Consider the following 17,878-nt stretch of genomic DNA (forward strand, 5'->3'; position numbering starts at 1 on the left):
GGGGCAGGTGCGCACCCAGCGGCCGCGGCCCACGCCTCCCGGAACGCCGGGCCGAGCGGGCAGCGCCACCCAGTGGCGCGCGATGTTCACTACGCCCGGCCCCCGCAGCACCTGGTAAACGAGAGATTCTCAAACTCGCTTTCAGATTGCAATCACCTGCGGCTCCTTCAAAACTTCCGAAGTCCGACGGCCACACACAACCTTTAGGGTTGGAACCTGGGCATCAGTACTTTTTATGTTCGCCAGGTGATTCTAACATAGAGCCGAGTTTGAGAACCATCGGTATAGACCACCCCTTTTCATTGGAATCCGGTGGAGGAGCGGTTCCCAGCTCCCACAGCACTTTAGAATGCCCCGGGGAGTTTCTAAAAGCCCGGAAGCCAGGCCTCACCCCAGGCCGATTCAGCCGGAATCCCTGGGGGTGGGGCTTGGGCATCAGTAGTTTGTAAAGCTCCCCGGGTGGTTCCAGCGTGCTTTCAGGATAGAGAACAGCTATCACAGAGGATCCTTTCGTTTAAAGACCACCCCCTCCCCGCCATCACCCCGCCCACAAGGCCTCTCCTAGGACAGCATCTTGTTTGCGCCAGGCGGACAGTCCTAAAAATTAGGGAAGTCGGATGTAGCGATCCTCTTCCTCCCAGCGGCAGCTTTTAAAATAAGCTCCCCAGGGAATTCTTCAGCGCACTAAATTGGACACACCCCCGCACCCCTAGGAGGCTAGTCTAGATCCCTTAGAGGCTGAAGAGGGTGGGGTCCAAAGCAATGCTAGTGAGGAGAGTTCTAAAAAAGGTAACGAGGTATAGGGAAGTCTAGCGGTCTAATTTTTCCTATGATGTCTTTTAAAATGTTAAATTCTTTTTTAAAAATCGGGCTCCGCTTAGGGCTGCAAATAAATATACAGGACTCCCCTCACCCTCGTCCTGTTAAATCTTAATTTATATTTTATCTGGCAACCTTAGGTAGGGGGCGTGAGCACATGCTTGATCCGTCTTTCGGGTAATCCATCACTGTACACACAGTTCCCACTTCCACAGCTTCCCACTGCTAATTTCTCGACATCGCCGCCCAAACATTCAGGCCTTCAGGCCAGAGTAATTTTCTGGAAATTCTTGGCAAAGACTTGGGCCTCAGGTGCTAAGGAAAAGGATTTAATAGGAACCCACTGAACCCGCACTTGGCCATTCATTACTATCCTGAGGCGTCTGATGCTCAGAGCCCTTCCGTATCACACACGCACCCAGAAAGCCAGCTCCGACCCTCACCCTTACCGGCTGACTGGGGCCCTCCCTCGGAAAAGCCCAGAACCGGCGTCAGATTAGCCACAGCCCTGAGCACAGCAAACTTCCCCTGATGGACGAATCTCAGAAACATAATGCTAAGAAAAAAGAAAAGAAAAAAAGGCAAATCGTGAAGGCTCTGTAGGGCACGCTGCCATTAACATAAAGGTTTTAACACATGCGAAACCGCACTATATATTGTTTATGGATACAGACATATGGAGTAAAAGTGTAAAGCCGTGCACGGGAGTGATGTACACCGCATGCAGGAAACTGGTTACTTTGGGGTGGGGGAGAGGAAACTGGGGAGGGATACGGGAGGGGTTTCAGTTATATTTGTAACGTTTTATTTCTTCTGTTGATGTTTGTTATAGTATTTAAACTTTTAAAATGCCCAATATGACTCATTGTGAAAAAAACAAAAACAAATAAATCCCTGGGATATTAGCTAAAAGTGCTGCTTACGCCGACCCCCTTTCCCTGGAGATGGGGTGTCTGGGAAAGAGATCTTCGCTCTCCACCAGCCTCTCCGCGATTCATGCCCTGGGCCACGCTGGCTAGCCAAGAGTCATTTTGTTTCTAGTCTTTTTTTCTAAATGTAACGATGCCTTAGAAACATTTTGCTTAGAACACAGATGCCCGGAAGGCCACCCCACCTTTCGGAATCGGAGTCTTTGGGGCGAAGGGGAGCTGGGCGGAAGCAGCGTTTAAAGCTGTGCCGTTGACTGTGGTGCACGCAGCACACGGCAGGCTGAGAAGAGCCCCTCTCCGGTTAGTCCGGCTGGCTGTAGCCAGGGACCCCCGTGGGAGGCCGAATTAATGATTTTAAACAAAGAAGATGAATTTTTAAACAACCTCCCCGGCCTCTCACAAGCGCTTGGGGGTGACCCTGGGTCAGGCGGCAAGCCCGAGGCCTGGAATGCAGCCCGCCTGGGCCGCACCCTGCCCAAACCAGTTTGAACCAGCTGTGGGGATGGAGCCGTGGCGCGTCCCCACGAGCTCCCTCTGGCGCCCAAGACGGGCTCAGAGCGGCTGCTGCGGCCTCCTGCTCGGGAGTCCTCCGCGGGGCCAGGCAGCCGGCTCCCTCCCAGCCGGAGGTCGGGGCGCCCGTGGCCGCCTGGCCCCGAAGACCCCCCCCCCGGGAGCAGCAGTGGCCCCCGGCTGGGCCACGAGGCCACACAGCCTTCCACCCCCGCACCCCCCGTCCCACCTGGCTTCACCTCCAGCTACAAAATGTTTATCTGTCTGTGTCTTTTCAAGGTCACCTCTGCCAGCTCAGGCCTCAGGCACGCAAGGTTCTGGATGAGCATCGTTCCCAAGCTCGGCTGCCCCTTGGAAACTTCCAGAAAATACTGACGCCGAAACCACTCCCCAGTGATTGGGATTTAATTGGTCGGGGGCGTGGCCTCGGTTGGGGAGGTTGAAAGGATCCCCCAGGTGATTCTGATCTGTGCAGCTCCAAAGCTGCTTAACTCCGCGGGCCGTTTCTAAGGCCCGTTGGTCTCATTGGGAACGTGTCCTGAAAGCTTACTAAGGGCCAGGCTCTGTTCAAAACTCTTCTCAGAGACGCCCGCCTTGAATCTCCTCCGCACCCTGTGAGGCAGGGAGGCTCTGCTAATGCCCCTTTTAGAGATGAGGAAACTGAGACACCGAGAGGTTCAGTCACTTGCCAGGGATTATAATCAGCCAAGGGAAGAACCCAGGTCCTTACCTGCTACTCACGCTACACTGCCTGTTGCAGGGAAGCCTGGCACTGGGAAAGCTGGCGGCGGCCCTGCCCCTCTGCCAGCCCACCCTTTTCACTGCCCCCCCCAAAGCACCATGTAGCCACCTCTCTTCCTGCTCTTAATTCCCCAGTACTCACCAAGTGAAGTTCAAACACCTCCACCCGCCAAGCCTCCCTTGCCAATCTGTCTACTGCTTTTCTCTTTGAAACCTAAGATGCAAATGGGAGCCCACAGAGCAGAGCCAGGGCCCGGAGGAGGTTAAGAGAGACACTTGGAGTACAAACTGTTAAGGGGGTCTCCCGGTCAGGATTGGCCCCAGGGAGTGAGGGTCTCCTTTCGTTGTGTGCCCTGGGCATCTCGCCTGCCTCACCTGAGTTCTGGCCCTGCCACACAGCCTGCTGCTGTAGACCAAATGTTTGTGTTCCCCCAAGTTCATACATTGAAATCCTAACCCCAAGGTGATGGTCTCAGAAGGTGGGGCCTTGTGAATGGAATTAGTGCTCTTACAGAGGTGACCCAAGAAGACCAGGCTGGGGTGTCTAGACCACAGGAAGATCTGTTTCCCCATCACCTTCACAAAGGTTAACTCGAAGACAAAGGAGCTCTGCAGAAAAAAAAAATACATATATACACATATATTTATAGAAAAGAAAAATATAAATATAAAAAATATATACATATAAAAGAAAAATAAAAAAAAATTTAAGAGACCCCAAGAGAACTCCCCTGCCCTTGCCACCGTGTGAGGACGCGCGGAGAAGCCAGCCGCCTGCAATCCAGAAGCAGCCCTTCACCAGAACCTGACCCTGCTGGCACCCTGATCTTGGGCTAACAACCTGATCTGTGAGAAATAAATGTCCGCTGTACATAAGCCACGCAGGCTATGGTGTTTTGTTACAGCGCGGCCCAAACGAAGGCATCTGTAGGTGTGTTAGATTTGCACAACATCGTGCTTAAATACCTGCATCTTTCAATGTGGTACCTTTTAGAGTTCACGCAGACATTCAACTGTGGCTTCTCTCGAAAAGAAAGGGAAGCTCAGGAAACCGTGGGCCTGCACTGCGGCAATTAAGGAGCTGCCCCCGTTTGCAGTCTCCCCCCCGCCCCCGGCCCCAGTCTCTCTCTGACCTCTTGGCCCGTGAAAGTGTCTGGGTGTTGCTTCCGGGGTCCCCTGAATATGCCCCAAGTCTGCCGGGCTCCCCATCGACGTCCAGCGTTTCCGTCTGCCCCTGGGCCCCCTGCCCTCCCTGCCCTCCACCCAGCCTTCAAGGTCTCTCTTCCACGGCCCTTTTTCTGACCCCCAAAGAGATGAGCCCTTTAAGCTTACCTTCTGATACCTTCCACCTTCGGCTAAGTTGTAAGTAAGGCCACCATCAGACAGGAAGTTCCTGGAGGACAGAACACACGTCTCGGGCGTTTTGGGGGGATTGCTGGAGGAGTCCAGTGGCTGCCTTTGTACCTGGAAGTCAGTCCTCAATAAACACATTCATCTAAAATTTGGAGTCACTTTCCTGCTTGGTGTCTCTGTTTCGCCACCAGCAAAATGATTTAGAACACCACCCCTCGAAATAGAAGCATGGTGAAAACCCAGGTTTTAAAAGCATTTTCCTATCACAGTTTTGAAATGATCTCTCTATGGTAATAGGCGACAGCACATCCCATTCGTTCCCTGGAAAAGAAAAGCTTCTGATTCTCCTCAGGCATTTGATCCGTTTTTCTCTGTGCCTTTTCTTTCCACAACAGAGTTGCACAAAGGGTCTCATAGCTTTGGAGGCAAGAGGCCAAGCGTCAAGACTCAAAGTGCTCCCTACGTGTCGACGTTTGGCTTTCCAGCTAGAGCTGCCCCGGTCCTGGGAAGTGAGGGGAGAATCCTGGGTTTAGAGGAAAGAGGCATTTCTTTCCCCCTCCAGCTACTGAAATGTGGGTCCCAGGCTGTTTGTTCTGCCTCCGTTTAAACAGACGCTGGAGGAAAAAGACCCTGCCCAGCAAGGTGTGAAGTGGCCCGGCTTTGGTGACCTAGGCGGGAGCTTAGCGCCTTCTGTAAATTCTCCTGCAGGCTCAGGCAGTCCTGGGCGTTACAGGCCCACCACCCCTAACACAAAACCCTTGGGGCCAGACATGTTTCAGAATCAGAACTCCTGGGTTTAGAATGCTAATACGGAGCACATAGGACACCCGAGGTGACAACTCCAGGACAAGTGGGGCAGCACCCTATTATCAGACTTCGTATTTCTCAGTAGAATGTGTGAATAGTCACCTTACATGAGCTCATTAAGGGCCTTAAATAAATCTCATGCCAGTCCGGCTCAGGTTTTGCTGGTCAATGAATTTCTGCTGGCCCGATGGGGAAAAGAGCAAATGGTTTTCGGTTTCCTGGATTTCAAAATTTCAAAAAAAGGAATTATGGACTTGAGTTTCTGTTTCGCAGTTGGGGAAACTGAGGCTCAGGAAACTGTGGCCCAGGCCCACGTATGTAACTACGTGGAGTTGGGTTGCAAGCCCATGGCTCTTTCATTTATATCACACTGAGATGGATCAGAATACGTCAGAAGATGTTAGAAAATAGTTAAGTGCCGGGTAAAACAGTATTCATTAGACTATTTGGGACATTGGAATATATTTGTTTCTTGCTTCAGGAACCTGTATCTCTATTCACTGGGATTCAAAGGCCCTTAAGTGTCCTTGGAGTACAGGGTACGGCGTTGTGTACACAGTAGGTGTTTCATAAAAGAGATCCTGCTCTATACGAAACCTGCAGGCATATCAGCAGCAAACAATAAGCTGAGAGGGGCCCCTGGTTGTAACAATGGCCATAAGCAAACACAATGAAATTTAGCAGAAAAAAAAGAAAAAAGTATTTACTTTTTTGAGGATTATTGAGGATGTGGGAAACCTCGTCTTCAGCAGTTCATGTGACAACCACAGAGAATTTTTTAATTGATTTTGAGTTTAACTTAAGACATTGAAATAACACAACTGCTAAAAAGCAAATGAGAATGAGGATGCATTAACTAAAAAATACAGAATGCAGTACAAAGAGCTAGAAGTGGACTGTCTTCTGGCCCCTGGAGGGCCCCTGCTGGGTACAGAGCGTACCTCTGGGAGGGAACAATGCACAGTGACTAACAGCACAGGCTCTAGAGTCAGACTGTCTGGGTTCCATCCACCTAAAAGCTGTGTGACCTTGGCGGAGTTACTTAACTTCTCTGTGCCTGAGTTGCCTCATCAGTAAAATGGCATGCTACAACTTCACAGCGTTGCTGAAAAAGATTCAATGAGACAATCTACATAAACTTCTTTAAACACTGGCTGGCATAGAGTAAGTGCTCAATAAATCCTACATTATAAATGGAATATTGACAAACTAGAGTGTTTTCAAGGGAGGACAAAGAAGATGGCCAGATAGATAATATAGCTGATGGTGGCAAGGTTTTGGTCACCAAGAATGCATTTGATAAATGTCTGTTGAGACAAACTGAACATAAAGTCAGTTTATGACTGACTTTATGTTCCTGTGATGTTCATGTGACCTTATGACATGTGATGACAGTTTGAAGGAGCAGGAGCTGTTTTGCCAGGAGAAAGCTTGGATTATCTAAAGGAAGATCGCAAGGAAGGGGTCAATGAATTCTATGGGGCTGCTGAGAGAAGAACGACAACTGAACCAGGGACAGGAGAAAACAGAGAAATCCCACCTGCCTAGCTGTGCAGAACACCACTCACATAGAAAACGGCGTGCATGGCGCCCCCTGGAGTTGTGTGGAATTCTAAGATTCCAGCCCACTGGCGTACATCACATAATCCCCAAGTATGGGGGGAGCCAGAGGATATGATGGGTTATCATTCCCATGATGAAGTTACTGATTAGTTGACTTGGAGTTAATCAAAAGGGAGATTATCTTGGGTGAGTGCGACCTAATCAGACAAGCCCTTAAAGGGGCTTTAGAGGTCAGAGCTGGAAGGAGTCAGGGAGGCGCGCCCCCTGCTGGCCTGGAGGAAAGCGAGCAGCCACGCTGTTTTGCACCCCTCTGGGGGCCGCGGAGCAGGGAACAGCTGGTGCCTCCAGGAGCCCAGGGCCTCAGACCTACAAACGCAGGAACTAAAATCGACCTGAATGTGCTTGACATTGGACGTGGACTCGAGCCTCAGACAGCCCCAGCGGCACCTTCACTATAGCCTTGTGAGACCCTGAGCCATGGACCTGGGTAACTGTACTGAGACTCCTGACCCACAGAAACTGAGGTAACAAACGTGTGTCGTTTTAAGCCTCTGAGTTTGGGGGGATTTGTTAACACAACAAAATAAAACAAGTACACAGGTATTACTAAAGGGAAGTGGACTTCACCTTAAAGTGAAGGGGAAAGAGTTTCTGAAGGTGAGTTGTATGTGAATAAACAGATGGGGTCTCCGAGGGGTGAGGCTCCACCGCGGGGGCAATTCAAGCAGAGTCGGGCCGTCTCCTCCTAGACAGGGACAGTATAGACAGGGTTTCTGCTTTGGCTGAAAATTCACCTCTAGATCACTGGTTCCTAAACTTGAATGTACCAGGTGAATGACGCATCACCTGGGGATTTTAGTAAAATGCAGATTCTGATTCAGCTGGTCTGTCCAGTCACTTGAAACCGCTATTCTTCAAGAAATGTGAATTAGAAGGCAGAAGAATTTCTGATGGTCTCAGAAATTTTTTTTTTCAAGTATCTTCTTTCCAAGGATACAGTGTGACAGCAGGTCCACTAGATGTTAGCTCCATGAGGTCAGGAGCTGCACCCTCTTGTTCACTGCTGTGACCTCCCAACTGCCACGAAGTCCACGTGGCACAGTTGATATATTTTGAATGAATGGGGTTTGTGAATCATTTTTTAACAGCTTTATTGAGCTATAATTCACATACCATACAGTCCCCCTATTGAAAGTATACAGTCAATGGTATAGACTAAAGTACATACACAGAGTTGTGCAGCCATCACCACAGTCCATTTTAGAACATTTTTATCACCCAAAAAAGAAACCCTAAAAAAAAAAAGAAAGAAAGAAAGAAACCCTACACTCCTTAGCCATTGCTCCCCAAACCTCCCACCTACTTCCGGCCCAGGCAACCACTAATCTAATTTCTGTCTTTATGGATTTATCTATTCTGGACATTTCATATAAATGCAATCATATGTTGTGTGACCTTTTGCATCTGAGTTCTTTCACTTAGCATGAAGTCTTCAAGGTCCATCCATGTGGTGGCACACATCAGCCCTTTACTCCTTTTTGTGGCCCCCAAATATTCCATTATATGGATGTACCACAGTTTGTTTATTTATTCCTGAGTTGATGGACACAAATATATTAGAAGTAAAAAATGAATAATTACTTAACCTCAGAGTGTGAAAGCATCTCTTATTTTGACACAAAATTCAGAAGCCATAAAAGAAAATTTCAACTATAGGAAGATGAAAAGTTTCTGCATGGCAAACACTACTCTAAGCATATTCCAAAATAATATAAGAAATGTTTGATATCTTGATTGTGGTGGTGGTTATATGGAGGTATTCTATTTGTCAAAATTCATTGAACTGTCCATTCAAAGTACATTGTATTGGAATAAATTATACCTCGATAAAGTTGATTGTTAGGAAAAACAATAAGACAAGAGGGGAAAAAAATATTTGCCAATACATAGTCAAGGTGTAACCTTCATCTATAAAGGACTTCTGGAAAATGATAAGGAAAACACCAAATGAGCAAAGTATATGCAAAGATAACTGAAAGAAAAGCTAATTCACACAGATTATCATCAATGAAAAGATGTTTGACCTCCCTTATTATAAGATACATTCTTCAACCATCAGAGTGGTGAAAATTGACAGGTTTGGCAAGGTTATGGGCAATCCCACTCTTTGTTGGCTGGATTATACAAATTGACACACAAACCAGCAGACTCTATTGAAATTACAAATGCATATGTATTTTGCTCAGTAATTCCTCTTCTAGGTATTTACCTTACAACTATATTTCGTCATGTGCAAAATGACTTATGAATACAATTATTAATTACCACATAGCTGCAGTGGCAAAAGAATTGATACAAACTAAAGGTCCAGGAATAAGGGATTGTTTAATATATTAAATTGGTTGCATGTTATGGAGCTGCAAAAGTGAACGGGGATTAAATGCAATGTGGTATCCTGGACTAGATCCTGGAACAGAAAGAAGACATTAGTGGAAAACTGGTGAAATCCAAATAAAGTCTAAAGTTCAGTCAATAGTAATGTACTGTTATAGACTGAATAGTTGTTTCTTCCCCCCTTCCCAAATTCATATGTTGAAGCTCTAACCCCTAGTGTGGCTGTATTTGGAGATGGGGTCTCTAAGGAAATAACTGGGGTTAAATAAGGTCATAAGGGTGTGGCCCTGATCCTATAAGATTCGTGCCTTTAGTGTCCTTATAAGAAGAGATGCCAGGGCTTCCCTGGTGGCGCAGTGGTTAAGAATCTGCCTGCCAATGCAGGGGACACGGGTTTGAGCCCTGGTCCGGGAAGATCCCACATGCCGCGGAGCAACTAAGCCCGTGCACCACAACTACTGAGCCTGCGCTCTAGAGCCCGTGAGCCACAACTACTGAGCCCACATGCCACAACTACTGAAGCCCACGCGCCCAGAGCCCGTGCTCCACAACAAGAGAAGCCACTGCAATGAGAAGCCCGCGTCCCGCAACGAAGAGTAGCACCGGCTCGCTGCAACTAGAGAAAGCCCGCGTGCAGCAATGAAGACCCAATGCAGCCAAAAATAAATAAATAAATTAATTAATTAATTTAAAAAATTTTTAAAAAAAAAGAAGAGATGCCAGAGAGCTCTCTTTCCCTCCCTCTCTCTCTTGCACAAAGGAGAGGCCATGCGAGGACACAGGGAAACAGCAGCAGCACCTTGGTCTTGGACTTCCAGCCTCCAAAACTTCGAGAAAATAACTTTCTGTTGCTTAAACCACCCAGTTTGTGGTGTTTTGTTATGCAGCCGGAGAAGGCAAAGACATGTACCAATGTTAATTTCTAGTTTTGACAAAGGTACCATGGTTATATAAGATGTTAGCATCAGAGGAACCTGGGTGATGCTGTACTATCTGTGTGACTTTCCTGTAAATCTAAAACAATTCCAAAATTAAAAGCTTGTATTTAGAAAAAGGAATGGAAATAAAATGAATGGGGAAGAATTTTATCTAGTGATAAGGAAATAATTACTAAAGATATATTAAATGAGAAAAGCAAAGGGTAGAATATGCTGTTGTTATATAATAATAAGAGGGGACATAGTATATTTTCATACTGTCTGATTTACATTAAAAAAAATCTATGGAGAGATAAGCAAGAAACAGAGCACAATTGGTACCCGAGGGAAGGGAATGACAGTTGGGTGAACTGGGGACCAAAAATGTGAAAGTGTTTTCACTATGTGCTTTTAAAAAATTTTTGGTTGTTTGAAACATGTGAATTTATTTACCATTCGAATAACTAAATTTGTAAAAAATAAACAATTGGGGAGGAATAAGAGAGTTTGCTCTACAGATACTAAAATGTATTTTAAAGCTTCAGTAATCAAAACAGCATGAAATGCTGTTAATCTATTTGTCTTCCAAAGCAGACAAATAGATTAACAAATCGTGATTTGGCCAAAACAAACCTAAGAACATGTAAGAAACTAGCAAATGATAAAGGTGGAATTACAATTCAATGAGAAAGTAGTGTCTTATTCAATACATTATGATAGAACAATTAATGGAGAATTTAAACAAAAAAAAAAATCTCAGATCTCTTAGTTTAGCCAAAGATTAGATGGCCAAAGAATTATCAGATGGATTAAATATATAAATGTAAAAAAAAAATCATAGAAGTATGGAACTTAGGATAAAAGCTGGGTAAGCATTTATATAATTTGAGAGGGAAACTACTAGAGAAAAGAATAAAGAATTTTACCATGGACAATAAGAAATTCCTATAGAATAAATACAAAAGCCAATGATACACACAGTAAGGAGCAAATGACTAATTAGGAAAAAATGATGACCAAAGGTTGACTTCCTTAATCTATAAAGCATTTCTATATTAAGAAAAGACCGATACCTCAATTTTTAAAATGTTATGTGAAGGACCCAAATGGAGAAGCTAATAAAAGAAGAAATACTAATAAACAGTTTTTAAAAAGCCCTTCAAACTAATAATCAAAGATATGCAAAGCAAAATAAAGAGACGCTTTTTCCCCCTATTAAGTAGGAAAAGCATACAAATAATAAATCTGGTGTTTTGGAGGGGAAAACGACTCACACATTCCCCTGGTGAGGAAGTAAATTAGAACAATCTTTCCGGAAGGAAACTGGATATATTCATGAACCAATGCCCCCTCCTTCTCAAAAACAAAAAATAAACAAACAAAAAAAACACATGTGTTGAGCTAATGATTTCTAGGAATTTATCCTAAGGAATTAACTGAACAAAGGATAAAAATATGTATTTACAAAGCTGCTCACCACAGCACTATTATAATTGTGAAAAAAAAATGGAAACAGCAAACGAAAGGGAATTGGTTTTATAAAATGAGGGTTCATCTATACAATGAAATACAATGAAGCCATTATAAAAGATGTAGAGCTGTATTGACAGAGCAAAGACATTCACAATATATTGCCCTCTGAAGAAAGCAAATTACAGAATAATTTATATGTATGTAAGATCCTGTTTCTGTCAAAATCCATATTAGGTAATATATATCGTTGTGCATATGTACTGAAAAACTTAAGAGTGGTTATCTCTGAATAGTGTTTTTTTGGGGGGGGTGACTCTTTTCTTTCATATACTTTTTTTCCTAAAATTTCTTCTGAAATCATATATTACTTCACTGGACACACAGCTTCCTTAGCCAGTCTAGTTTTCGTCAGAGACAGTTATATATGTAAATATATTTTTCTCTTTCCCAGGTTATGTCTCTGAAGCTCTGAGTTAACTGTAAGGACCAGAAATGAATATTAAAAAAAAACCTTGCCTCGAATTTTGACTTTTGTTTTTGATGAAGAGAACATCTAGGAATTAGTACTTCAACAACAACAACAACAAATTATAAAAACAATTAGCCCTAGGAAGAACAGAGTAAAAATAAGCATAATGTCAGTTTGCCAAGGAGACATCATGGTTCTGAGAAGTCCTAATTGAGAGCAAACTATTGGGCTGGAAATGAGCAACAACTCAGGAATAAATTATGCATGGCCACTGTTAAATATTTTATCCGTCCTTAACCATTATTTGTCTTCGCAAGGCTAAAAGAGGAAAGACAAAGAAAATACTCAGATCGTAAGCATTATCAGTCTTGTCATCTTTCCTCCATCCTAGAAGCCATCAACATTCAAGCACAAACCCTGCAAAAGAGGAGAAACTCTAACCATGATCAAAATAAGCAATCGGCAGGCTGAACTTGAACTTCACGACTTGATTAAGGGATGTCAAGGTGATCTCACCTTCTGCATCCAGTTTGTCACATCCCTCAAAATCATGAACATTTCGCTCTGCCTAACATGCTGTTTTAAAAATGAACGTTTATGAAGTCTTGGCGACGTCCAGGCAAAGGGGTTTTGTGTTCCCCTGGTATCCACGCAGTGAGCGGGAAAGGACAGCGAGGATATTTGAGGAGCTGTCAGGAGTTGATGTAGCCCATTCAGCCCTTTGCCATTTGGCCAGCTTCCCAGCCACTCTGCCTCCTCTCCTGGCTCTCTCCCTTCACTGTTGATTTCCTCCCTCTCCGCTGTCTGCTTGGCTGATGGAGGCCCATGCCAGTCCCACTGGGCACGGGCCCTGTGAGCACCAGCCAAGGCCCCGTGGTGGTGGAGGGAGGACATGGACGCCAGCTCGCTAGAAAAACCCTCATGGCCTGCAACTGAATTGCGAAGACTTTATTGCAAAGGTTTTACTGTTGCCTTCCACAGGGGAATGAAAAGTTATTACGATGGCCATTTTGGGTTGAGATTTGTTTGGAATCATTTTTCAAGTATTGTCTGGCATTTTGTATATGCGTGTGCCAGAAGTGTACATTACGTTGTTATCCTTTTTTTTGGGGGGGGGGTGGGGCTGCACCGGGTGGTATGTGGGATCTTAGCTCCCCGACCACGGATTGAACCTGTGCCCCCTGCAGTGGAAGCACAGAGTCTTAACCACTGGACCGCCAGGGAAGTCCCTTTTTATCTTGCATTACATTAATGTTAATTCCACATTCCGGTAGACCAGATTTGTATGTGTGTGTGTGTGTGTGTGTGTGTGTGTAAATGCACGTACCCAATTTAAACATCAACTAGTTAAAAGTTGTCTGTATGTGTGTTTTTACTTTTTTAATGTCTATTAATTTTATTTATTTATTTATTTATTTATTTATTTTACTGGGGTATAGTTGCTTTATGTGTGTTTTTAAACCAAGAATCCTTTTCCACATTTTTCTACTTTACCAGACAGAGATTCAAACAAATGAAATCTACCTTCTTGTTAAGTTACCTGGTGTGGATTGTTGCTCCTGAGAGTGGCTGATTGGGGATTCTGATTCCAGATGATTCTGGGGTTAGTCACTGATCCACTCAGGAAGCCACACTGACCAGGACTGCTGTTCCCATGCTGTCATCATCATGGCATTGTTGGAGGCCCACATTCTAAAGCTCTCTCCTCCAAGCTCCCTTTACCCATGCTTGGCAGGTATTTACCAAGTTAATGATTTAGTTTCTGAGTCACTAAGCATACAGATTTTTGCTGGAGTCACCCCGGGTACATACCTGAGACAGCAGCTGAAGGCCTCTGGGAATGTTGGGGAAAACCTGATTTGCCACTGACTACCCTACTGTAGATTTAAAGCTAGCACGCGCTGGCAGGACAGAAAGCCTGGGAACAGAACTCTTATGTTCTATAAGAACAGTGCCCTGTTTCATTTGAGTGGAACCTGTTCCAGGTTTTAGTGGAACAATGCCATGAAAGCTATTTCCTTGTTGCTTCAGGCACTGCTAGGAGATGGGATGGAAAAGGAATGCTGTACTGATACAATCTGTGAGTTGTACTATTAGTCAAATTCTAGCCTTTTTTTGTCTTCTCTTTTGGTGGATAGCCCAGAACAAAAATCCAACCTGGAGTTTTCAGAGGCTTACTTTCTGCACACCTCTAATGATTTGTGTGGGGAATTACTGTGTTCAATCAACCTTGCAATTCTGGAAAGTTAGATTATACTAATTTAAGGAAGTGGAGTCCCTTGCACAGGGGGCTGGAGACTGAAGCTTACTTTTGCCAAGTTAACAGTGCAGCGTATGCCAGATGAGTAGATGAAGGCTTTCCGTACATCTTTATGAATTTTAGAAGAACTTATAAGCCATGCTCATTAAAGCAGTTCTGCTAAGAGTGAAGGAGAGATACAGATGGATCTAAGAGCTTCTCAGACTGTAATAACTTCTCAGCTCGTTAAAATGCAGATCTCTGAGCCCCACCAGCAGAGTCTATTCAGCAGAACTGAGGTGGGGCCTGAGCATCTGCATCTCTAACTTCCATACAGGTGATGCCGAAGCTGCTGTCTGGGGACCACACTGTGGAGTCACACAGTTGGAGGACTGCTTTGCGCTGGTCGCTGAATCCCTCTGGACCTAAGCCATCTCCCTGAGAGGTGGACAGAACAGCTGACATTCAGAGCGCTTATTAATCCTCAGGCACTGTCCTCAATCCTCGCGGTGACCTATGAGGAGATGGTTTCACAGTAAAGGAATGAGAGCCTTTGATGGTCCATGGTTCTGAGCTTCTGAGACAGCGCTGGCAAACTGGTAGCCTGCAGGCCAGCTGGGGCTGGCCGGTCTGTTTGGTCTGTCTCACGAGTTGTTTTAAAAATCAGGATGTTTCATGGGAGATTCTGGATTTCTGGTATCTTCTTAAAATTTCGAAGAGCTGGCAACGCTGGGCCCATACATACCCAAGTGGCAACAATGCAGTGGGGTGTGTGTGTAAGGGGAGACTCTGGCTTACCAGTCCCACCCACCCTACCCCATTCCAACCCCTTGGGCATCACATTTAGCCATTACTCTAAGACCGCGATTCTCTCGTTTCTGTATTTCAAAAGTAATGAATTTTGAACTTTCTGCCATTTCAGATTAAAGTTTCTATGTACTCTTTATATATTACATTTGTATCAGATTTAGTTATGGTAAATACAATCAAAATAAAACAATAATATCTGAAAACACAAAAGCAAACGTTGCCATTATTATGAGATTTGAACTTTTCCATCAAATTCAGAACAGGCCATTAGACCCCAAATTTCATTTCCACTTTTACCATTTTCCTTTGACAGAGGACTGCTCTTGGTCCCTATTTACCTTATGCTTTTAACTCTCTCCTTTATGAGAAATGTACACCCAAACACTCTTAAAAAAAGCTGCAAATGATGCCACTGTGTTCACTTCCTTTTCACAGGGTCCTTCTTTTGTGAGGTGACAGCACCCTGATTCCCTGAATCTTCTTTGAGGAACCACCCCTCACCAACCCAGCCCAGATGTGGGCTCAGGACCCAGACAGAGCCAAAGAGAGTGGGCTCTGAGGCTTTGGCTGTGATTAGTGGGGAGCGGAGGCTCGCTTCCGGGTGGGTAGTTAATGACAGAAGGTACACTAGAGTTGCTGCAGGCCATTTTTGTCACCACAAAGGGGTAATTTGCCTGAGAAAAAAGCAAACAGGAAAGCAAAGCAAGAAACAGAGATTCTAGTCTGTGTTGTAAAATACAGCCAGCCACTCGCTCCGTGTGGCTATTTAAATTTAAATTCATTAATTAAAACTACATAGAGTTAAGAATTCAGCTTCTCAGTTGCACAAGTCACATCTCAAACATGCAGTATCCATGTGTGGCCTAGTGACTCCCGTTTGGACTGAGCAAATGAGCAAATAGGCCACTCCCCTCATTGTATTAAGTTCTACCAGCCGCACTGTTAGAGGATATCTGTGCTGAACTTCTAGCCCTGACTTCAGCTACGTGAGCCAATAAATCTCTTTTTAGTGAAGCAATTCGAGTTGGATATATTCATAATCCAAAGAATCCAAAGGCAGAAGCCTTCAGTTAGCGCTCTAGAGAACATGACCGCAGGATTTAAGTTTCATTGGGGTGGTTTTCTTCCACTCAGGTCAGTGCCAGAAAAAATAATCACTGGGTCCACAAAAAGTACTTAAGCAAATGACACTCAAGAATATTCATGCCATTTCACCATCTTCTATTGTTTCTCCAATCAGAAAACAATTAAGACATAGAACGGGGACTTCCCTGGTGGTGCAGTGCTTAAGAATCCGCCTGCCAATGCAGGGGACATGGGTTCAAGCCCTGGTCCGGGAAGATCCCACATGCTGCGGAGCGACTGGGCCCGTGTGCCACAACTACTGAGCCTGCGAGCCACAACTACTGAAGCCTGTGCGCCTGGTGCCCGTGCTCCGCAACAAGAGCAGCCACTGCAATGAGAAGCCCTCGCACCGCAATGAAGAGTAGCCCCTGCTTGCCACAACTAGAGAAAGCCTGCGCGCAGCAACAAAGACCCAACACAGCCAAAAATAAATAATAAATAAATAAATTAAAAAAAAAAAAAGACATAGAACGGATGGATCTGAAAACAGATACACTTCCTAAGTCCCTATTCATGTTTATCAGCTTGAGAATAATTAGAATAATGGACAACACATAAGAATACAAGAACCGTTTTCCCCTCACTGAAAAGCGTTTTAACATGAACAATATTGAAATAAAATGACATGATGTGCCTCCTGACACGGTACAATGAGGATATAACATCATATCTGTAGTATTCTTGCCAAAAATGCGTAACTTGAATCTAATTATGAGGAAACAGACAAACCCACACTGAGTGACAGTCTACAAAACAACTTGTCTTTACTTTTTAAAAATGTCAATATTATGCAAGACAAAGGAAAGCTGAGGAACTGTTCCAGATTAAAGGAGACCAGAGACATGACACCTGAATGCGATGCATGATTCTGGATTAGACCCTGGATGGAGGGACGATTTTTCTGTAGAGGACACTATGGGGGCAACTGGTGAGATTCTAGTATGGCTTTTGTGTAATAAATATTACTGTATCAATGGTAAATTTTTTGAATTTGATAACTGAACTGTGGCCGTATACAGGAATGTATAAGAGAATGTCCTTGTTCTCAGGAAAATATATGCCTGTCTTTAGGGGCTTAAGGGGCTGTGATCTCTGCAACCAATTCTCAGATGTTTCAGGAAAAATGGAGAGAGAAAGCAAATGTGGGTATGATCGGGGTGAAGGGTATAAACTGTACTTTTCATGCAGCTCTTTTCTAAGTTTGAAATTATTTCAAAATAAAAAAGAAAGCAATGCAGTGCTTTTTTCCCCCCTTAGGAAAAAAAATATACTAGTATTTTCCATGGCAAATTTCTCAAGTGGAAAACAAAGTGCTTCACAAGTGTTTTTCAAATAGTGCATCCTGAAATTGTTTGGGGATGGCCCAATAAACATTTTAAAAATGGAATAGAAAATCAGCATTTTTCATGTAATGGTTTCGCTTTGTGAAACTTTCAATTATATACAGGTGTGTATTATCCCCATACATACACATGCATACACACAGCTGTGTACTGGATCACAACATTCAGTGCATTTATTACTGTGGCGTGCAGTTTTTAAACAATGTTTGAAAGCCATTATACTACAGTATCTTTAAGATAGTGACTCACAATTTACCTAAAACACCTTAGTTTGTGCCTGCTGTCCTGGCATAATTATAAATTATAGTCACTCATTTTCAGCCACTTTAATTTCTTTCTATAACCAAGTACTGTATGAATAAGTATGCTTTGTGGACAAAAAAGAA

This window comes from Balaenoptera physalus, assembly GCF_965194825.1.
Source record: "Balaenoptera physalus genome assembly, chromosome: 16".
In the NCBI taxonomy this organism is placed as follows: domain Eukaryota; kingdom Metazoa; phylum Chordata; class Mammalia; order Artiodactyla; family Balaenopteridae; genus Balaenoptera; species Balaenoptera physalus.